Genomic DNA, 24,421 nt, shown 5'->3' on the forward strand with positions numbered 1-24,421 from the left:
ATAGTTCCCATCCCTGGTTGCATTCCTCAGATATTATATCCTTAGTTCCTGATAATCTAACACAATAACTTTCTTTGTTTTTGACAGAGTGACTTCTTCTGACTTGAGCCTACAGCGTGCTTTGAGGAATCTGCCACCAGGTAAATATAGAACAAGAGCTTTCAGATTTATAAGCCACACTTGTCTCCCAAGACTCCCTAAGATCTAAATTCAACTTCTTATTTAATCCTTGGAATAGCCCTATGAGTCAGGTGTTGCCTTATTTCCATCTTGTATATGAGGAAGTAGAGACACAGAGAGGTCTGGCAATTTTATCAACATGTACAAAGGTGCTTATGGCACCATAAACTACAGTAGCTGAATGAAACAAAAAGGAGAGAATCTAAACATCCAACAGTAGTTAAATTCTATCAAATCAATTATGGTACATCATTTGATGGTGGTACTTTACCAATATTCTTTATCAGATTAAGAAGTTTCTTTCCTACTCCTGGTTTGTTAAAAGTAAATTAGTTCACCTGTACATTGAATTTTATTGAATGTTTTTCTAATCTACTGAAGTGATCAAGTGATTTTTATCCTTTGATAAAAATTTTGTTCATGGTAATTTAGCCCCCCTCCTCCATTAATTGATTTTCTAATGTTAAGCTATCTTGCATTGCTAATAATACATATCCTTTCTGTACTCAGTGAGATGTAGTTTGCTAAACTATAGTCCTGAGATTGGCTAAAATTTTCCTGTCTAGTATTTTCACTATTAGGAATGGTTTTCAAAATACTAGAATTACTGACTACTTGGATGTGTGATGAAACTTGACACCAAAACAGTTTGGGGGTGGTGTTTTCCTTGAGGGAAGAATTTTCACCTCCTGTTTTGATTTCTGACTTATTTAGATTTTCTATTTCTTCTTGAGTCAGTTTTGGTAAGTTATGGTTTTGGCTACATACACACATTTCTATTGGCTTTGTTTGCAGGAGGGGAATTTCTGGGTCTTGGAGTAGGTATATGTTCAGCGTTAGCAGACTCTATGAAAGAATTTTTCAAAATGGTTGCATTGATTTAAAAATTTATATGCCATTCGGGAGTATGTGATGGTTCTGGTTTTCCATATTTTCCCAATACAAGGTATTTTCTGCTTTTGTTAGTTTGATTGGTTGCTTTTTATTTAAGCTCTACTAGTGGGTGTGTAATACCATATTGTAGTTTTAATTTGTATTTCTCTATAGACCAGTGAAGTGAAGTACATTTTCATAGGTTAATTGACTACTCACATATCTTGTTTTATGAAAGTCCTTTTCAAATCCTAAAATAATTTGAGGTGATTACTCAGGTTTTTTTTTTAAAAAAATTAGTTGTCTTATTGAATTATCTTTTTTTAAAATTGTAGACATTTTTAATAATATGTACTCTGGATTTGAGCTTTTGCTAGGATATATGTGTTGTAAATATCTCCTCTTTTTCCTGTGGTTTTTCACTCTCTTTTTAATGAATAGAAATTCCTTTAAAATGGTACAAATTATTTGTTTTTTGTTTTTTGTTTTCCTTTGTGGTTGGCACTATTGTGTCCTACTTAAGAAATCTTGGCCTTATTCCAAGATCAGAAAGATGTTTTCCATTTCCTTCTGAAAGCTATATCATTCTACTTTTACATTTTGATCTATAATACATCTGAAATTGATTTTATTGTGTATCATGTGAAGTAGAGGGTCAAGATTAATTTTTTCCGTGTGGATACACACTTGACCAAGCACCATCCTTTGGCCAAAGTACTATTTATCTATTTATTTATTTTGGTTAGGCTTCCTGAGGAATAATTAACATGTGGTAAAATTCACTCTGTTGAAGTTTATGGTTTGATAAGTTTCAACAAATGTATACAGTCATGTAACCACCACCACAGCCACCACCATGGTCTTCTACACCTAGAAGAATGTTGTTCTTAGTAGATCTACTTTCCCTAGTTGCTGCCCTTGACAATTACTGATCGATTTCTGTCCCAGAATTTTTCTTTTTTCATAATATGTAAATGAAGTCATAGAGTGTATAGACTTCCATTTCAGACTTCTTTCACTTAGCATAGGATTTTGAGATTCATATGTGGTTTTGCCTGTATCGGTAGTTCATTCTTTTTTATTGCTGAGTGGAATTCCACTGTATGGATGTACCACAATGAGTTTATCCATTCACCAATTGATGAACACTTGGGTTATTTATAGTTTTTGGCTATCTGATAAAGCTACTGTGATCATTAGTTAATGGGTCTTTGTATAGATTTATGTTTTCACTTTTTCTTGGTTAAGTTACTAGCAGTCAGATTATTTGGTCATAAGGTAAGTATGGCAATTGTATGTTTAGTATTATTTGAGAACAATCCCTCTGGCTGTTTCCAAAGTGACTGTGTCATTTTGCATTCCAGTCAGCAATATATTAACGTGTTACTTGCTCCACAGCCTCCCAGCACTTGGTATTAATCAGTCTTTATAATTTTAGGAATTTGAGTTGGTATACAGTGGTACCTCATTGTAGCTTTCATTCTCATTTCCCTTATATGTTAAGCGCCTTTTCACATGTTTCTTTACCATCTGTATATCTTTGGTGAAGTGTCTGTTCAAATCATCCCATTTTTAAACTTATATTACCTATCTTTCTGTTACAGATCTATAATTGAATATAGTGGGGATACCAGCCCTTTATCAAATATGTGCTTGCAAATACCTTTTCCCAATCTGTGGCTTTTTTTTTCATATTCTTGAAAGTGTCATTAAAAGGGCAGAACTTTTTAATTTTCATGAAGTTCAACTTATCAATTTTTTTCTTTTATGAGTATCAGTTTTGTGTCCTAAGAAATCCTTCTAAAACCAGGACTACAAATATGTACTTTTTTTGGTAGAAATTATATTGTTTTAAATTTTACATTTAGTTATATGATATATTTTGACGTAATTTTTGTATCTGGTGTGAGGTAAAAGTCACAGTTCACTTTTTTATATGGACGTCTAGATTTTCCAGCACTATGTGTTAAAAAAGCTATCCTTTGTCCTCTTTAATTACCTTGGCACTCTTTCTCTCTCTCCTCCGGTGCTCTAATTACATGCATATCAGACTATCTGATATTGCTCTATAGCTCTTGTATACTTAAAAAAAATTCTCCTTTCTCTTTAGATAATTTCTATTGATCAATCTGAAAGTTTACTGATTCTTCAAATGTGTCCTATCAAATGATGCCTTTACTTCTGATAGGCATTTTTTATTTCTAGAATTTCTCTTTGTTTTCTATAGTTTCCATGTCTCTCCTGATTTTTTCCATCTTTTCTTGCATTTACTCTTCTTTTCCATGAGCACCTTTTACATATTAATCATAGCTATATTAAAATCTCAGTCTGAGTGTTCCAAAATCTGAATCATCTCTGTCTAGTTGCTCTGTCTTGACAGTGGGTTGATTTTCCTTAGTTTTAAAAATATGTCATAATTTTGGTTGAATGTTGGACATTGCTTTTAGAAAAGTAGTAAATAATATTGCTATCCAGAAATGGCATACTTCCTCTTTTGTAAGGTGATCGATGTGAGGGGTTGTGTTAATCTTGTTAGCAGATGACAAGATCAGTAAGTAGTTAGTAGGGAGTTAGCAGGGTGGGACTGGGCTCCTGGCTGCTGGAGTTACCCTCAGCCCACCAGACACCAGCATTCTTCAGTGGTAGCCTGTAGTTACCTTGTGCTTAGTGTGGCCGGTGTGCCAGAGGGTCTTTCTCACTGTTCAGACTCTATCCTCAGCTTTCAGCAGACTGGCCACACCTGCTCCGCTGAAGGGATCTCTCTCTACGTTGGTGCTCATCTAGAAGTAGACCATTCTTGCCCTGTGCTCCGAGTAATGCAGGGACTGTGGTGGTGGAGTTGTCCGTTTTCCTGATCCAGCCTCAGTCTTGGGCAGGCCTTGAGTGTCTACACCTCGGGACCTAGTCTGTCCCTGTTCCTCCTCCTCTTCCTGGCGGTCCATCTCTGCCTTGTGTCTGCGGGTATCTTGGGAAGAGAGAGAGTTTCCTGCCCCTCCCTGGTGGGGGGTATAGCTAGCAGACCTCTTCTTCGTGTCATTACCAGACTCTGGGTCTGAGAGTTTGTTGTCTTTCCATCAGGGCAGATAGCTTTTGCTTCTGCCCTTCTCAAGAATCAGTGGATCTTTGCTTGAATCTTGGGAATGGGATGGTTTTCTGCTCCTCTCCCAGTGGTTTAAAGCTCTTGCTTAATGTGGAATAAAATTGTGGGAAGTGGATGGGTTTCTGGCCTGTGCCCTTCTAAAGGATCACTCTTCAGTCCCTGACAATCCTTCTGAGGAGTAGCACCGGAAACCTATGGGGAAAGAAGCTGGAGAGAAGCTCCCCAGGATTCCATACTGTCATGCTAGTACACACTAGCCCCATAGGATTCATCAATATGGTGGCTGTTTTCTTCTTCCCTGCTTTTATGATGGCCACTCTTTCCTATGATACTCTGTCAAAGGTCACAGTCTGGGTGTCCCATCTGCCTTGGAGATTCATGCCATTCTCTAAATTAGCTCACCTGGTTGTCTCGTGACCTTAGCTCTCTGACCGGCTCAGGGCAAGTTATGCTTTTGTTGATTAGACAGCTTTTTCTGTGGCCTTCTGTATCTTCAGTGAATGCAGAACGATGTTGTAGCTTTTTAAGAGTCTCTGGTCTTAAAGGGAGATTTGGGTTGTAAATCAAAATGCCAGTCCAAAATGGATGAAAGCCGAATCAAAAGAAGGCAATAAAACCACAATCCAAAACTTAATGGGAAAACTGAGAGGCTTTAAATTTTCTTCTTCTCTTGGGTTGGCGTTCTTCTTCTTTCTTTCTCAGGAAGTAGCTGCCTATGGGGGCAGGAACTGCCCAATAGAATAGCTTGATTGTGGCCTCTCCTTGCTCTCGATGCCTTCATGAGAAGGAGAGGAGAAAGGGAGGCCCGGGGAAAGATAACAAGAAAGAGACTGCAAGCAGGCACTGCGGTGTCTCAGAAAAGGGGTGTGAAGTACAGTGTCCTGAAGAAGACCAGATGGCCACGGCACTTAGGAGTGCAATGTCATGATTCCAGACGCATCTTGATTCCCCGGCATGCCAGGCACAGTCATGACGACTTACAGCTTGGATATGTTTAACCCTCTGTATCCTTGCTACTCCAGGGGTGGTCCGGGGACCAGCGGCAGCAGCGGCAGCCCCTGAGAACCGGTTAGAAATGTGGAGTGCACATCCCATTCAAACCTGATGAATCAGAACCTACAATTTAACAAGATTCTGAGGGCTTTTTATGCCCTTGGATCTTTGGGAAGTGGTGTTTTACAAAATCGCTGTTTCTTTTCCCTTTTGGCCAACTGTGCTTTTAATAGTGAGATTAAAATCCTTCAAAGTCAAAATATTATGAAGGTAATCCTACCTTAAGAATAAACTGGGACATAGTGCATAAAATTAAGGCATTTAAATGAATTTTCTAATTAAGTTACTGAGTTTAATTGAACAATGATCATTGATATGCATACTTAAAATCTTCTTATTTTCAAAAGCTTTCTTGAGTTTTGGTTCCTAGCACTCAAAAACCTTGACTTTTTCTTGTAGCAGGGATTTTTCTGTTGCTTCTTCTTATAAAGGTATTTCTTAGACCTATGAAGCTGGCCTCATAGGGGCACTTTGGCCTTCCCCTCTTCAGTTTAAGAAAGAAGTTCCTGCATGAAACCTCTATTGATGCCTCAAAACCTGGCCTGAAGGGTTCCAGCAAGGACCCATCCCTCTGTGAAGGTCCTTGCCAAGAGCCCTCAGCTTTCAAATCTTCCCAACTTTGAGTACCTTGTGATGAAATGATGGGAATATGCTGCCAGAATTCTGATTTTCTTTATTTTTCCTTAACTTTCTATGAAAGTTAATTTTACACTTATCCCAGTTCTTAAGTTGTCCTCTTTCCTTCGATACCATAAAAAAGTTAGCCACGATCGCTAGAATATAGTGCCTGCTTCCTTTTCCATTGCCTTGTCTTTCCATGTCTCTGACATGAAGTCAGAGATTTCTGGTGATATTATTACGTTGTTTTAACATATCTTTTTCAATGTGGGACCATCATGTGTGCGTTCTCAGCATGTAGACAGAGAAGGGCACAAGGTCATGCCTCCTTGCTTAGCCAACCCAGGCAAAGAGTAGTCTTAGTTGCCCGAGGCCACTAAATTCTGCTTTAATGTCAGTGGTCACCCTTAGCTGCAAGGGAGTCTGGGAAATGGATCTTTGGAGTTGGGCACATTGCTGCTGGGTTTGCTATGGGTGGGGAACTGAATGCAGACTCCAGACAGGGAGCTAAACATTGGCTTTATTCCCAGGGATTCTGGATTGGAGAAGGAGCTTAAATTATGGTCCCAGTCAGCTGGTATCAGGCCTCCTATTACTTTTACTGCCGAAATAGTCATTCATGGGAAAGAAAAATAAATACTGCTAAGGCCAAAAGTAGAAGGGAGGGTGCCCAGACCTCCAAGTCCTTTCCCTCAGTCTCAGCCCCTTGAGAAGTCATTTCCTGGAAGAGGGGGGAAGGGATAAAGCAAAGGGAAGCTGTCACCTTCCAGTAGTTCTAAGAAGACAAAGGGTTTGGTCTTATGTGCCCTGGGGAGGAGAGCATGGTGTTCCTCCTGATAATTGCTATATACATATGTGTGTGTTACACACACACACACACACAAACACACACACACTGTCTCTCTCTCTCTCTCTCTCAGTATAATTCCGTAGCATGATGCTGTTGTGTTATATTTGTTTCTTTATATACATTTCTCAACTCCTGCTGTTAATGACCTTGTAGTATAGTCAGTCATTGGCTATGGGAGTTGAGAAAAGGGAGAATTTGCACGTGCTGAAGTTGTGAATTCCTCACAAAGGAGGTGCAGACGAACTGTGTATACGTTGTAAAGACTGGGTAGCATTGTCCCAGGTAGAGAAGGGCGATTCGTGGCGAATGCAGCATGGGCTGTAGCCAGCAGACTTCCAAGCTACTTTGGAAGCCCCCATAGGATTCTTCCTAACGTCCCCTCCACCGCCACATAGCAACCCACCAACCAACAAACAAGCTGCTACCACTCCCCTCACCCACTGGTATGCAGCAGGCTCTGGCCCCTCTCAGCAGCCTTATCATCTTTGACCCCTGCTCTCAGGACGATTTGGAAACCCACAGTAAGTCCAGCTCCCTACACAAGGCTCAGCTCAGGCTTGTGAGCTGACAGCTAATTGTCGCTGCTGATTACTTTGCTGACAGTGCTTTGTGGCTATTTTGGTTTTTCTTGAGCATTCCTTAATTAGAGGAAATGACATCGCATGCTGTCCACTGAGTCTCTTGTCGGATATTATTACATTTGTTAAGGGAATCAGGCAACATTTGGGTTTCTTCCTGCAAGCTGGGTATGAGGGTCGTGGCCTGCGGTATAGTTGGCTTGGCAAAGCGGTGACCCCCTGCCCAACTCTGAGTCAGCTTTGCCACAGGTGTGAGGGGAGAACATTCTACGTTTCCAGCGTGGGCTCAAGTATGCAGGTCTCCTTGGGGCCTCATGTTCATGCAGCAGTGTCACATGGAAACTTAATGCCTACAGTGACTCTTGCCTTGGATGGCATCCTGGCTCTCTTCTCCCTCCAATAAGCTAGTTCAGGATTCCTTTGATATATACCTTTCTGGTTGACAGGAAAGATGCTTCCATTTTTTTTCCCTGGAGAAATACAGATATGACCAAGGATGGCTCCTATTTGGTGAAGTTTTAGAGGTGGTTTGCATGTAGTATGAGAGCGGTAATAAGTGAGATCTTATTACATTGCTTTAATTAGCAAGAAGAATGCGCTTACGTTAGAAACTATTCTGAATCATAAAATAAGTTTAAAGAGCTTTATAACTCTTCACAGACTAACTGAAATCCACAGAATAACTTTTACCAGCTGTTTTTTAAGTATGACTACCTTCTAAAGCTACTTTACTGAATGCTTTATTTTGGAATAGCTGTGTTTATTTTCACATAAACCATGTGTGAAAGTTAAAAAAAAATCAGTTTATCTGTCTAATGAGTATGGACTATATTTTTTTTCCCTAAGTTTTTGGTTTTGGTATTAACTACTTTGCAATAAGGATTATTAAGTCTGATAGGGTACCATCAGGCTTCCCAAAACAGCATGAGACATACCTCGTTCCCTCAAAGAACTTACCTTCTAATTGGGAAACTAACATTCTCCAGTAGTCCTTTCTGCATGGCTTCCTCAAACAATGTATGTGGTTATGTGGTTTTTCTCTAGGAGTGTTGAGTGTTGGAGCAGAGAACACAGAATACAGGATGAATCCAGGGTTAAAAAGAGAAGAGGACAAACATACTGAGGGTTCTGTGGAGAGATCATAAGCATCAGATTATTCCCAGAAGGAAAGGAGCCCAAGGGGTGTGTTTAGGTAGAGAGGGGTGGGAAGGATCATGAAGGTGGAGGAAGTGATTAATGGACATGGTGGGTGGATGGAAGGACTCCATGAGGTCAACAAAGACATGGAGAGTATTAAGGGGTAGGAGAGATAGAGCAAAATGCTACCTATTTCCTGCAAGTCTGTCTTATCTCTTCAACCAAAAGGTAAAACGGGGCCTGGTTTCTTTTATGTCTCTTTTAGCTCTTGGTTCATTCTGATGCTCTAGCATGTGCTTCCTAAATATTTCCTGAAGAAATTCAGCTCACTCATGGGTTTTGTGAAGATCATTTGGGGTCAATGATCAAATTTCTTTCACACATATGGAAATGATTGAAGTGCTCATTGGTTTATGTCTCTGGTGAGCCCCAAAGTGATTCCTGGTCTGATCTGAGGCCGTGAGCATGCACACATGTGCTACAGAGAGGAAGTCTCTGTCATCTGATATTTGTTCATTCCTGTTGGGGGAAGGGAAAGCATCACCAGGAAGACAGTCTAGGTAGACTTCAGAGAGTCCCACATGCCGGATGTGATTTCTCCTCACCGGTAAAGCCAAAAATGCTGTTTCTTTATGGAAGCCAATAGTTTTCATTTTCCTTTTCATGATTTTTCCGACTAAGTGCATTTGAAGTCCCACAGGAATGACTTCAGCTTCTTTCTGATCTTCTTACTGTCCTCCCTGCTCAATATTTAACCACTTCTTCAGTTTCTATTTAGCCAAAGTCATCCCCATGAAAGACTTCCACACCTGAAGTCGCAGCAAAAGCTAGAGAATAAAATTCCAATTTGGAATAAAAGCTAAAACTTTACAAGATAGTCCTATATACTCTTGTATATTTTATAATGAGCTTGCTGCTCCCTGGGTGCCATGGCCACTGTGAATTCTTTGCAATAGTGTCCTCCAGTCACCAGGTTACCCACATGCTGGTCCAGCGCTGGGATGCAGCGGAGGTTTGCAGCCATATGTGCACCTGACTCAATGTGTCAGATGTCCAGTTCAAACACACCAGCAGTGTTCTCTAATGCAGATTTTCCTAGGTAACCATTTTAAGGTTCCTTAACCTGTATCCCAGACGCCACAAACTTGATCAGAATCATGCGGTTACCATGGTACCCAGAGAGCCCTTAGAAGCTCATCGACTTCTCCAGGCAGAGAAAAAGATGGTAAACTGCTCCAGCGGAACACTTTCTACCTTAGAAGCTGAGAATAGACACTATATTTATCAGCAACAGCAAATCTGATTTTTCAAAATTTCTCTCAAGCATAATCTTTGATAAGATATCTGCTGAAAACTGCTCACAGGTTATATGTGCTCGCACCGACTTTAGCAGATTTTCTTTCGTCGCTGATCTGGAAGCTCCTTTTTGAGTAAAATAGAAATGTGAATGGCTCTGGCTGAGAAACCCCTTTCAATTTTAGAGAAGCGTCGAAGTAACTGAGCCCTCCTGTTTGTTCAGGGAGAGTGAAGCAAAAATGGGTCTACCATGAAGAGAATGGCAGGCCTGCTTTCTGCAAAGGAAGCTTCTCCCCTCTGATACAGTTCTTTGATGTTAATCGAATTCTCACTAATTGCTAACTCCAAAGCAACAGAGTTTAGATCTTTGAAAGGATTGCTTTTTATAAAATCTTATTGTCTGAAATTTCTGGTTAATGGAAAGGCCACGGAACCACTATCTTTTTGCCTTAGAGTTAGTAGACAGGGGCTGTTTAAGTCATTAGTTTGCATTGCTTGACATTTTTTATAACACTTTGCAATATTCAGAGCCCATATACATCCGTTGTTATTTGAGCTATGTAACAGCCCTTATAAGGCAAAGAGATTTTTTAAAAATTTTTTATTTTTTATAAACATATAATATATTATTAGCCCCAGGGGTACAGGTCTGTGAATCGCCAGGTTTACACACTTCACAGCAGAGAGATTTTTTTTTTTATTCCCATCTTTTTTCTTTTTTTTTTTTTTTTTGAGTGAGGGGATTGAAAGTGAGAAAGAGTATGTCTCCTTTAAAATCAGTTCTTCCTGTTCCTAAGTCAGATTCCATTTGCCCTGTCATAGTGGGCGAAGCGTGAGGATGGGAAGGGAGAACCCATGGCTTGTTTGGAACTTATCTGTTTAATCATCCGTCCCCCTGATCTGACTTCAAGCTCCCTGAAGGTGGAATTATTTTATTCATTGTTAGATTTCCAGGGCCTGTAATAGTGCCTGGCTTGATTAACATTTTTGCAAATTAACAAGTAATAATAACATAATTAACATTTTCACCTCTACCTGTCCCCTTCTTACAAACTCCAACGGCATAGAAAATGTTGAATATAAGAATTACAGGCTACCTAAAATAAATAGTGATGTGGATGAGTGGGGAAGTCCATGAATGTAATGGGTGAAGAATATTGAACTGAGCTGTAGAAAAACACAGGAGATGCTGTAGTTATAGGCCCTGCCTTGAAGAGCTTGAAATCAGCTTGGAGAAGCCCAGCAGGGAAAAGATGAAGAAGACCACTCGCGGTCTGTTTGGTAGGCCCTGCCCTCTTGGAAACTTGGTTGGAAGAAATAGAAAGGACACACATTGCAAAAAAACCTTGATCTTGGAGGGAGGAGGAAGTGGAAAAACTCTACTGTCACTTTCTTTGTTTGGTTCTATAATTACCTGTACCTTTTCAAGTGTTTTTATGCCAGAAACTAAATGCAGAGATTGGTCGAGGGATGAATCATTCTAATTAACTGGGATAGAAGGTGAACTTTGACAAAGCTTCAATTGGCTCTTTTCTTTAAATAGTCAAGTAATTATGCTGTAATTTAGCATCAGCAAACAATTCTTTCCATCCTTATCTCAACCAGAACTAATAGTTTCCAAGTTCTTTAGGGGTGGTGCTTTTCAAGGTTCAGTCCTCAAACCACCTGCTTAAGCACCTGCAACTGAAATTGTGATTCAGAGGTCTGGTGCAGGGTCTGGGAATCTGCTTTTTTTTTTTTTTTCTTTTCAATAAACATGTTCTTTTGGAATAATTTTATATTCATAGAAAAGTTGCCAAGATAGTACAGAAATTTCTTTTATTTCCTTCACCTAGCTTCCCCTAATGATAACTTCTGAAGTAACCAGGATATATTTGTCAAAATTAAGAAATTAATACCAGCAATAATACTAAGCTACAGACTTTATTCCAATTTTACCAGTGTTTACACTAACATCCTTCTCCTCTTCAGTCTTGGACATTCCATTCCATGTTCCATTTTGTCGTCCTACCTCCTTTGTCTCCTTGGATCTGTGATGGTTTCCCAGCTTCTCCTCAGATCTGTATTTTTAATCCTGGGCTTCAGAAGCATGTGGTGGGGATGGGTAGGGGGGAATAGGGAATGTGGGTAGGGGGACCTCCCCCTGCCTGAGGAAACCTTGTGCTTTCCCTTGCAAGTCATGCTCCTGTTGGTCAGGGACCCAGCAGGAAACAGAAGGCACACACTGCAGGACTCTGAAGAGAATTGGGCAAAAGTACTATATACAGAGGTGTAGACAGAGTGAAAGGAACACATAAGGGATATTAAGACAACCAGGAATGTTTAGTAATGAGAAGCTTCTACTGTCTTTGGGATGGGGCTAAGAAGAGCAGAGCATGCTCAGGTGGAACAGTGGTCAGGAGTGTGCATTGGAGAGCCAGCCACTGCCAGCACTGTGGGACTGCAACGTACAGAGGACATGGGGCAGGGACATCCGGGTCTTTCTCACCTCTGCTCTGGTCTCTTGCTCGTATCTCCCATTGGCAGAACTCCACAAGGAACCAGAAGGCAGGGGATGGGCAACATAGTTCTTGGGCACAGAGGAGGGACGATGGGTGGAGAATGGGTCTGCAGAATGGATTTAGAGAGAGGTGGAAGTGAGATCCAGCACCGTGTAAAGCAAAATGCGGAAGAGATGGCCTAATTAGTTCACTGTGCCTGAGTTAAAATGTCTGCTCTGCTTATTAATCCATAGTTCTTATGTCATTAGGAACCCGTAGCTTAATAAAATAAAATTAAAAAAAAGAGGATCCAGCAAAAACATTACATTTAGTCTTGGAAACTGTATAGTTTATCAGCTTGTTGCAAATTCAACAAATACCCCTTTGCTGGGTTAATGAGATAAAGAGAATGGTAGTCTCCAGCTAAATAGAGGAATATCCAGACTGAAGAAAAAGAAGTGCCATCTGAGATATAGTCTTAGAACAGATAATGGATTTTGAGTGTCATACACCACCTTGTATGATTTGGATAAAACAGTGCTTTAAATTTTTTTTTTCTATTTTGTTAATTGACCCTAGTGTTTGAAAGGCATTATCATCACCCTTTCTACACTATAGTGAATTGAATTCTGGGCACCCAAGAAAAAAATTCAGACAATGTTCTTTTTCTAATTGCAAAAGAACAGGAATGGAATAAAAGCTCATCTTTTTCAAGTATCCATGTGACTTATGGAGAATCTCTAGTCTTCCAGTATCCAGTGGAAATATTTTGATGGTGAAGATGAAAATGTTATATTTTTTCCCCTCATTACAAAAAAGGAGAAGTTAAAAAGGAGGACTATTAGGTATATGTTGCTGGTTTTGACATTAAGCTTGACATTAAATCATTGTTTGCCCCAGTAGACAGCTGGGTAGAGGTTTGTTCTGCTCATGCATGTTTTTCACAGATACTGGTCTTTTTTTGTGTTTGCTCATCATCCTCAGCCAGGACACAAATACTTCTGTATTTATTTTGCACAGTGGCTGCACTGGGATCTTGGCAGGAAACAGAATTTACCTCCGAGGGTTTGAAGAGAGTTTAATGACGGGGCTGTGGCAAACCCGTGGGCTATGTTATAGGAAAAACAAGGGGTGGTTCAGCTCCCAGGAACTAACAGCAAAGGGGATGCCATTGCCCAGGCTGAAGGGACAAGAGGAACAGATTGTGGAGTCCAGTGAGGGCTGTAATTATGGAGGAAGGGCCACTCAACAGAAGCCAAAGCTGCAAAGGGAGAGAACTCTTGCTAGACACTGCGGTAAAATGGAGAGAAAATAGGGAAAATAGCACCACACTGCTTTCCTCCCACCTTTCCATATTTGACTGGTGCCCCCCACTAGTCAAACCCAACAGGAAGCTAGAGGCCCAGGGAGTCTAGGTGATCCAACCCTCCTGTCCTCCGGCCCCGGGCAGGAGAGGTGGAGCATGGTTCCGGGTATTGAAGGGTGGGGGGATGGGGAATAACTAGCAAAACGGTCCATTGCCATTGAGCCCCAAAATGATTACTTGTAACATTAGGTTTGGAGAAAATGAAAAGTGGATGCATCAAATTAATGAACAAATTAATTTTCTGTAAAGCCACTCTTAGCACTTTACAAACTTACTACTCCCCTTGCTTGTTCTAAAGTTTTAGCACATAACAACTCTGTTTTCTAAAGTTTTCTTAGCCTCACTATGTGGTGAGAAACATGTTGACCTTTAACATAATGGGAGCCTCGTTTTGGCCTCCAGGGGTCCTGATGGAGGGTGACCAGCGTAACTCGTGTTATTGGTTATCCCAACTGCTGTTTCCAGAGTTAGAAATGGTCATTATAACAGGTACTGTAGTTCCCTCTTATCTGTGATTTTGCTTTCCATGGTTTCCGTGTCCTGCTGTCAACTGTGGTCCTCAGGCTGACGATGTATGTTCCTTCTGAATATCAGGTAGTGCAACACAGTGCCTGTGTCGTTCATGTCACTTCATCTTATCACACAGACATTCTGTCATCTCACATCATCACAAGAAGGATGAGTCCAGTAACGTAGTTTGGGAGACTACGTTCACGTAGCTTATGCTGCAGTGTATTATTATAATTGTTCTATTTTATTATTAGTTATTGTTGTTAATCTCTTACTGTGCCTAGTTTATAAATTGAACTTGATCATAGGTGTGTATGTGCAGGAAAAAACATGGTATATGTAGGGTTTGTACTACCTGCAGTTTCAGGCATCCACTGGGGGCCTTGGAACATGGTCGCAACAGATAAAGGGAGACTACTATATGCTTTTATTGTTTCAATGGCTTGTTTCTGTTGAGGCTAACTGTAATTACCAAATAATCTTTTCCAGTTGTTCATTGATTATTTGTGCATGAATTATTTAATGAGAACAGACCCAGATAACCAAGTGGCAGAAAGGCTCATTTTTGGGGGAAAAGCATTCACTCTAGCCCATACATACCTTCAGTCAGAACATGAGTTGAAAATCAAACAAAAGCAAAGTAGCAAAACCATCTCTTTTTTTTTAGATTTTCAGTTGTTTAATAAATCCAGTAGCAAAACCATCTTAAAAGCTTCTGGCAGCTTGAACTAAACCTGGACCCAAGATCATTTAAGGATTTTTTTTTTTTCTGGGAGGCTCAGAGAGCTGAAAATAGACTGGTTGCAGCAATTTCAGAAAAAGGACCTGAAAATGTTTTCTTTAGCTGAGGGTTTTTAGTGAGTGACAAGTCAGCGGTGCCCAGAAAATTGCGTTATCGGGAAAAGAAATTCATGTTTGATTTTCCTTTTCCTTATGGGCTATTTCTCTTTAATGCTTCATATCAAATCTTTAAATGTGATGCAGTGACAGCCTATCAGTCTCCTCTAGTCACTGTAAATTTTTTTTCTATATAACCCCACCTTTTCTTTCCAAATCTGTGATGGATTCTTGGCAGGGCTACCTTTATCTAAAAGGCTCCAGAAAAAAATAAAATCATGCTCTTTGAGAATAGTATTTACTAGTATATCTTGGTTAGTTAGTTGCTAGTATCAGTCTCAACTGTCTTTCCTGTTTCCTTAGTTTCAAAAAATGTCTGGCCTGGTTTTGTCTTCTGCCACAGTGGCTGATCTGTTTAAATTATGAAAATGTTAGGGGCACCTGAGTGGCTCAGTGGGTTAAGCCTCTGCCTTGGGCTCAGGTCATGATCCCAGGGTCCTGGGATCGAGCCCTGCATCAGGTTCTCTGCTCAGCGGGAAACCTGCTTCCCCCTCTCTCTCTCTGCCTGCCTCTCTGCCTACTTGTGATCTCTGTCTGTCAAATAAATAAATAAAATCTTAAAAAAAAATAAATAAATTATGAAAATGTTAAAGAAAAAGGTAAAAAAAAATCGTCATAAGCTATTCATTCTAGAAGTCGATTGGCTTTAAGTTCAAGGGTCTTTCATAGCTTAAATGAGTTTAATTGCCATTTTGAGCAAAACTAATGAAAAAAAATCTGTCAATCATGCCTTACAAAGGGAATGTCATCGCTTTGAGTAGTTAGAATCAATGAGCTGCTGATAGTTACTCTAAGTGGGTAAAAAGATGTATTTACCCTTATTGATCTGAGCTGTGCAGGGTGGTAGAGCAGGTAGGAAGTGGTTAGTGCAAGGCCATGATATTTACTTGAAGAACATGGACCCGTAGTAACAGGCATTAGCACAGATAGCAAGGTCACTTCCATCCTTGATGCTATTTCTGTCTCTGTCAGGATCGTTTTCCAATGATCCCGTGGTGGTAAACATTGATGCATCTTTCTTTAACTCTGGTACCTTCCACGCTCCCTCAAAATCAGCTAGTCACCATGGTGCTAAGCTTTGCAAAAGAGATTCATTTCCTTTCCACTGTTATCTCAATGGGCAAGGACCTTCCTAATGGCCTGGTTATTGCGATAACCTCCGGCAAGGCTGCCAGCTCGTAGTATTAACTTGCTCCTGGAAAGGAAGCTTCCTAGACCATCATATTTATCAGGTTCTGCCTCTGCATAGAAGCTCTCAGCCACTTATCACCTGCAGAGTAAAATGCCTGTCAGTAACCAATGAATAAATTTCCATGAGCAACTGCTGTGGGCAAGGCCCTGTGCCCGGTACTGTAGGAACACAGACCATGTCCACTTGCCTGTTCACCTTGTGTCCTCGATTAATTTATCATTTTCTATCGATCAGGGATGATACTTGATGTGCGTAAGAGCACAGCAGCAAGACTGGCTTCTAATCAGCATTCCTGAGTACATATTTTCAGCGATGGCTCATTAAGATCTATAGCTTGGAAAATTATATACATCATCCCCTTGAGGCTGCTTGACGTGGCTCCTAATATTTTTGAAATGCTCTGTTTAGAACTATCTTCTGAACCTTTAACTTATAAAAGGAAGAGTCTCATTACTGCCTTCTTTTGTTCAAGACACAATTGATGGAAGGCCTGCTCTGTACCAGGTGCCATGCCAAGTCCTTGGCATGCTAAGGTCTGTTGGAGTCCACCAAACAAAGACTACCAGGGACACACTGTAGTCAAATGGACTTCTGTTTATTTATTAGCTTGAGGCTGCAAGGGAGAGCATATACCGTGGAGGGTTTGGGGGCATTTCAACAGGGTGGAGATGGATTTTAAGGAAGAATTATCTACAGAGTTTGTGAAACTGGCGGTAGTCACAGAATGGTCTTGGCTAGACATTAGAATTTATGAAGTACGAAGTTGCTGAAACAGTCAGTGGTCTTTAGGACATTGGGCTTTGTGGGGAATTACTCTTAGACCGGTTTGTCTATGGTCTTCTTTAGAACAACCGTGGGTCTGAATGGGCTGGTGTTAAAGAGTCTGAGCTTAGTTTGTCTTGTGTGTCATGGTTTGGTACAATTTTTCTATTTTTGTGAGTCATAGTACAGTTTTGCAAGTTGTGGTTTCTGTTTCAATTTTCAACCCCCCCTCACATCATATGGCCAGCTGAACTGGTTTTCCCCTTTTTCAGAAGAATAATGACAAAGTTCTTGTTCTCAAAGAGTTCTCAGTCTAGACTTCTATAATGTAATTTGATATATTCCAGAACAGAGATATAAATAAAGCGTAATGGAGTTCAAAAGAAATAACTTTAAGAAAAAACTACTATTTTGTTGAAATCCTATATATACCAAGCTCTATATATGATATACAAGGCAAGTTACATACATTATTTTGTTTAATCCTCAGCAACCATATGAAATTGGTGCTACTTTTCTTATCCTCATTTAAAGGCAAGAAATTGAGATGTGAAGAAGTTAAGTAACGAACTCAAATTGGGCACCTAGCTAAGAGATGCTAGATCTAAGACTTTATTAAACATTTGCTAGATACTGTTCTAGGTGCTTTGCATGATCTCCAAAATTACCTTTGAAGGAGCTCCTGCTTTTTATCTTATTTCACTAATGAGGAAGCTGGGCATTGGAAAGTGAAGTAATTCATCTAAGTCACAGCTTGTGACCATGCCACAGAGGCGGGGTTCAGACCTGGGCAGCTTACTCCCCGGCCCTGCACATTACTGCTTTGTCTGCTGCTTTTCTTGAGTCCTTGTCTTCAGCTTCTCACCTCTGTGTTCTTCTTCTTCTTCTTTTAAGATTTTATTTAAATTTAAGTTTGTTATCATATAGTGTATTATTAGTTTCAGAGGTAGTATTTAGTGATTTATCAGTTGCATGTAACAGCCAGTGCTCATGATACCACGTGCCCTCCTTAATCCGCATCACCCAGTTATCCCTTCACCCCACCCACCTCCCCTCCAGCAACCCTGTTTGTTCTCTCTAGTAAAGAGCCTCTTACGGTTTGCCTCCCTCTCTTTTTCTCGTATCTTATTTTTCCTTCCTTTCCCCTATGTTCATTAGTTTTGTTTCTTAAATTTCACATATGACTGAAATCATATTGTATTTGGTCTTTTTCTAGCTGACTTATTTTACTTAGCATAGTACATTCTAGTTTTATCCATGTTGTTGCAAATGGAAAGATTTCATTCTTTTTTTAAAAAATATTTATTTATTTGACAGAGAGAGAGATCATAAGTAGGCAGAAAGGCAGGCAGAGAGATGGGGAGAGGAGGAAGCAGGCTCCCTGCTGAGCACAGAGCCCGATGCAGGACTCGTTCCCAGGACCCTGAGATCATGACCTGAGCCAAAAGCAGAGGCTTAACCCACTGAGCCACCCAGGTGCCCCTAGATTTCATTCTTTTTGATGGCTGAGTGATATTCTATTGTATATAATAACCACAGCTTCTTTATCCGTTCATCTGTCGTTGGACATTTAGGCTCTTTCCATGTTTTGGCTATTGGACATTGCTGATAAAAAACATTGTGGTGCAGGTGTCCCTTTCAATCACTATTTTTGTATTCTTTGGATAAATACCTAGTAGTACAATTGCTGGGTCATAGGGTAGTTCAATTTTTGACTTTATAAAGAGCCTCCATACTGTTTTCCAGACTGGCTACACCAGTTTGTATTCCAGTCAATAGTATAAGAGGGTTCCCCTTTCTCTGCATCTCACCAACATCCATTGTTTCCTGAGTTGTTAATTTCCCTGATGATGAGTGATGTTGAGCATTTTCTCATGTGTCTGTTAGCCATTTGTCTGTCTCACGCGCTGTTAGCCATGTCTTCTGCCCATTTTTTGACTGGGTTTTTGTTTTTCGGGTAGTTTGATAACTTCTTTATAGAACTTTTTGAATACTAGCCCTTTATCTGATATGTCATTTACAAATATCTTCTCCTATTCCATAGGTTACCTTTTAAGTTTGCTGATTGTTTTCTTTACTGTGCAGAAGCTTTTCATCTTGATGAAGTGTCAGTGGTTCATTTTTGCCTTTGTTTCCCTTGCCTCTGGAGTTGTGTCTAATAAGAAGTTGCTGCAGTCAGGGTCAAAGAGGCTGTGTTCTCCTCTAGGATTTTGATGGATTCCTGTCTCACCTTCAGGCCTTTCATCTATTTTAAAGTTATTTTTGTGTATGGTGTAAAAAAGCAGTCCAGTTTCATTCTTTTGCATGTTGCTATCCAGTTTCCCCAACACCATTTGTTGAAGAAGCAGCAGTTTTCACAGAGTTGGAACAAGCAATTCTGAGGATTTGTATGGAACTACAAACTAAAGACCCCAAATAGCCAAAATAATGTTGAAAAAGAAAACCAAAGCTGGAGGCATCACAATTCTTGACTTCAACCTATAATCATCAAGACAGTATGGTACCGGCACAAAAACAGATATGTTGATCAACGGAACAGAATAGAGAACGCAGAAATGGACCCTCAACTATATGGCCAACTAATCTGAGACAAAGCAGGAAAGAATATTCAATCACCTCTGTGTTCTTAACTGCTGGTAGAAGGGTTGACATGACTGGGATGGTTAAGTTGGATAAGTGGTTAAGTTGGATATTTCTGGCTGGACTAGGGAATAAAGGCTGTGCCATTCCATTTAAGAGGAGTAGCCTGCAAAGAACTCTGGGAGCAGGAAAGGCTCTACTTGTTCAGGCAATGAGGGACCTTGAGTGTATAGGATGGGGGAGTGGTTGAAGCAGATAGAGCTAAGCATATGTACGGGGACTAGGTTGGGACTTTACAGTCATTCCTTTGGCCTACGTTTGGCCAAAAAGATGTTCTTCTTCTCAATACTGCACTTGGTTCTGAATGACCATTCTGGTCATAGTACATCTGCAAAGAGATCTGTCATTACCAAAGATACTCGTGCTAGTGGCAGTTCCAAAGGTGAAGTTCCAGAAATGTATTAAGTAAAGGAAACTTTAGAGGAAACAATTGCTGCCTAGAGATACCTTGAGATGATTGCCTTGAAGAGCATAATATTCATTTGAATGTCTATGTCCTTGAAAGTTAACAAAAAAAATATGTCATCACTTTCAATCAATCCAGAGTCCTTAATAGTAGCTTTTATTCATGGAGTTCTGGGAGTTGACTTGCATTTAATCTTTGTATCAATACCATAAGGTAGATACACTGTTCATGTCCCCACTGTATAGATGAGGAAACTGAGGCTCAGAGAACTCATGGGACAGATCACACCATGGGAGGTGGTAGAGCCAAGATTTCAACCTGGTTTGTCTGGTTCCAGAGCCGGTTCTACCATATAGCCTCCAGAAGTCTGTGTCTTTTTAGTTTATGAAAGTGCAAGCAGTCAAATGCCTAGAGAGTTGGTATACAAGAGAGCAGAGAGCAGTGAAGGGACATGAGGAGGGGACTTAGAATAGCTTCAGTTTCCCCTTCCCCATTCAGACCTGCCCCTTTTTGCATGCATCACTGATATTTGTTAGTTTAAAATAGTATCCTCACTCAGTGTTACTCCCTGGACACCAAGAACTGGTTCAAAGAGCTGAGGCTGAAATTCTGGCCTTCCGTGGGCAATGGAGATTCCTTAGGTTTTCTGGGACATGAATTCATCAGCCAATTAGTAGATACATTTGTATTGACCTTTCTTAATAGAAAGTGATTTTTAGAGGTTTGCTCATTTAGCTAATGACAAGTGCCCTCATTAGGAGCATGGGCACAGGAAGATCGTTGCTGACTCTGGACAAGTGATGATCTTTTTTTTTTTTAATTAACATACAATATATTTTTTGTTTCATGGGTACAGATCTGTGATTCATCAGTCTTACACAGTTTACAACGCTCACCATAGCACATACCCTCCCCAATGTCTATCCCCCAGCCACCCCATCCCTCCCACCCCTGTCCACTCCAGCAACCCTCAGTTTGTTTCCTGAGGTTAAGAGTCTTTTATGGTTTGTCTCCCTGTCTGGTTTCATCTTGTTTCATTTTCCCCTCCCTTCCCCTATGATCCTCTGTCTTATTTCTCAAATTCCTCATATTAGTGAGATCATATGGTAATTGTCTTTCTCTGATTGACTTATTTCTCTTTGCATAATACCTTCTAGTTCCATCCGTGTCATTGCAAATGGCAAGATTTCATTTTTTGATCGCTGCATAGTATTCCATTGTATATATATACCACATCTTCTTTATCCGTCCATCTGTTGATGGACACCAAGGCTCTTTACATAATTTAGCTATTGTGGACATTGCTGATATAAACATTGGGTGCATGAGGCCCTTTGAATCACTACATTTGTATTTCTTGGAGTAAATACCCAGTAGTGCAATTGCTGGGTCATAGGGTAGCTCTATTTTCAACTTTTTGAGGAACCGCCATACTGTTTTCCAGAGTGGCTGCACCAGCTTGCATTCCCATGTAGGAGGGTTCCCCTTCTCTGCATCCTCACCAACATCTGTTGTTTCCTGACTTGTTAATTTTAGCCATTCTGACTGGTGTGAGGTGATATCTCATTGTGGTTTTGATTTGTATTTCCCTGATGCTGAGTGATGTGGAGCACTTTTTCATGTGTCTGTTGGCCATCTGGATGTCTTCTTTATAGAAATGTCTGTTCATGTCTTCTGCCCATTTCTTGATTGGATTATTTGTTCTTTGGGTGTTGAGTTTGATAAGTTCTTTATAGATTTTGGATACTAGCCCTTTATCTGATATGCCATTTGCAAATATCTTCTCCCATTCTGTCAGTTGTCTGTTGGTTTTGTGGACTGTTTCCTTTGCTGTGCAAAAGCTTTGGATCTTGATGAAGTCCCAGTAGTTCATTTTGCCCTTGCTTCCCTTGTCTTTGGCGATGTCTCTAGGAAGGAGTTGCTGTGGCTGAGGTCGAAGAGGTTGCTGCCTGTGTTCTCCTCAAGGATTTTGATGGACTCCTGTCTCACATTGAGGTCTTTCATCCATTTTGAGTCTATTTTTGTGTGTGGTGTAAGGAAATGGTTTAGTTTCATTCTTCTGCATGTGGCTGTCCAATTTTCCCAACACCATTTGTTGAAGAGACTGTCTTTTTTCCATTGGACATTTCCTTCCTGCTTTGTCGAAGATTAGTTGAATAGAGTTGAGGGTCTATTTCTGGGCTCTCTATTCTGTTCCATTGATCTATATATCTGCTTTTGTGCCAGTACCATACTGTCTTGATGATTCCAGCTTTGTAATAGAGCTTGAAGTCCGGAATTGTGATGCCACCAGCTTTGGTTTTCTAAGTGATGATGTTTGTTAATTTTGGCTATGGTACTCCACTTCTTCACAGCATCAGGGAAAGAGTGGTAGCAGTAGCTAATTAACCTGAACTGCACATTCTGGAAATGAAAGGAGTGATTTTTTACCATTTTTTCTATAGAGTATGCTTGTGGATTAATTGTATTAATTAGTTGACTTAACCCAAGTCCCTTTGGCCTAATGTTTATCCCTACTAGTGGCAATGGTAAATAACATGGCCAGTGAGGACCTGAGCTGGAGTTATGCCATCAGAGTCTGAATCCTGATGCTTGACTTATCTTGGTCAAGTTACTTAAACTTTCTTTGTTGTTGTTGTTGTTGTTTTTTAAGATTTATTTAACAGAGAGAGAGATCACAAGCAGGCAGAGAAGCAGGCAGAGAGGGGGGGGGAGAAGCAGACTCCCCACTGAGCAGAGAGCCTGACATGGGGCTCAATCCCAGGACCCTGAGACCATGACCTGAGCTGAAGGCAGAGGCTTAACCCACTGAGTCACCCAGGCGCCCCATTACTTAAACTTTCTGTACTTCAGTTTCTTCATTTCTAAAATGGAACTAATAAGAGTACTCACCTCATAGGGTTATTTTGCAGATCAAGCAAGAAAATCCTTGAAAATTGCTCATCATGACTCAGTTCATAATAAGGACTTAGTAAATGATAAGAAAAGCAAATATTGAGTGAGCACTTGTTCTGTACCAAGCTGGGGCATGGTTGTGCACTGCACAACTCCCACGGGAAACTTCCACATAGACAGCCTTGGGAAGGTTACCCTTAGCGTCACACAGCATAATGGCACTGTGCCAGGACCCACCCAGAGCACTTTATATGTTTTAAAACCTTTAATTCTCATCACAGCCGGTTATTAATCCTGTTTACAGTGTAGACACAGATGAGAATTACCTTGTCCAAATTTGGCCAGCTGATAAGTGGCAAGGCTGGGATGTTGGCCATTCATATTATTATGACATGGAGCAGTATGGTTGACAGCCACAAAATGGAAGGTTGAGCTCCTTGGTAGCCTGGTGTTCTTCATCAATCCATAATGCATTGGTTGTCCATATGTCTTTCAATATTTTTTGGCATTAATGGAAATTCATTAATCCACTTGACCTTGGGAAAAGGTTATACAACATTCCTTATCATAATTCAATTCTATGTGATTAGAAAGAAGGGAGGGGAGGAGGATGTGGGGGAGAAAGAGAAAGAACAAGCCCATTGAACATTTGCATAATACCAACAATCTATCTATCCTTCCATCAGGATGGGTCATAGCCCATGCTCTTTGATCAGATGGCTCACTTCTCACATGACTTCCATGGGGTGAGCGTCTTGCCACATGCAGTTTTAATAATGTATTTTCCATGCAACGTGGCCCCAAAATGAAGCCAGATAGTTCAGCTGGTACTCAACCAAAGAAACAGGTTTATTTACTCCAGTGCCAGAACAAAACCTAGCTGTGCTGGAATTTTTGTCAAATAGTATGGCAAGGTCCCAGGGAGACACTGCTGCTTTAAGAGAGCCCATTTGCCCTAGATGGTGAGCAGTGAGACACATAGCACGTGTTTTATTGTACTGACAGTGCCTTCTGAATTGGTTCGGGTTCTCTGTGGTTCCCTCTTTGTCCACAGACAACCAATAAAAAAGCATCTCCAGATTTATTCCATTCTCCTTTGTTTTCTCTTCCCTATGGCACCCCCTCTCTACCTGACCCCTTTGCTATTGATGGGTTGCTGAGCTCTTCTTTCCCTGTCTCTTTGGCCCTGTCTTTTTCTTGGTTGGCATCCAAACCTTTGCCCTTCTTGGCCCTCCCTGAACTTCCTTGGCTCTTACAAGCCTGAGGAGAGAACTCAGGCACACAAGTTAGTACTGTTTACGGTAAAGAGATAACTTTTGCAAGCTTCTACATGTTTAAAAAATTTTTTTTTCCTCCTGAAATTTTATTGGAGAGGCCAAAGTAAGAATATTTCAAGGTTAGGGATTTTGTATTAGTAGGATTGCAATGCAGATAGATCAGTGTTGAATCCCTTTCTTCTTGAATTCTCATCCTGTGTGAAGCTCTAAGGGTCTTGGTCTCATGGGAACAAGTAGCATTAGTGGTTTTTCCATGAGAGATTTGGGGGCACCTGATAATTTATAGTGGTTGTGACAAGGCTGTGTCAATG

General features: G+C 40.5%; 1 protein-coding gene across 3 annotated transcripts in view; it reads left to right on the top strand.

Annotated features, from left to right (window-relative positions):
* The window catches only part of NCALD (neurocalcin delta), a 381,527-nt gene that overhangs the window by 116,944 nt on the left and 240,162 nt on the right, over window positions 1-24,421 (top strand). For all 3 annotated transcript variants that reach the window (XM_080802054.1, XM_080802056.1, XM_080802057.1), the window contains one exon: window positions 88-140. The gene's annotated coding sequence lies outside the window, so the exon portion shown is untranslated. The remainder of the gene's footprint in view (window positions 1-87; window positions 141-24,421) is intronic.

The sequence above is a fragment of the Martes martes genome, assembly GCF_963455335.1.
Source record: "Martes martes genome assembly, chromosome: 4".
Taxonomy (NCBI): Eukaryota; Metazoa; Chordata; class Mammalia; order Carnivora; family Mustelidae; genus Martes; species Martes martes.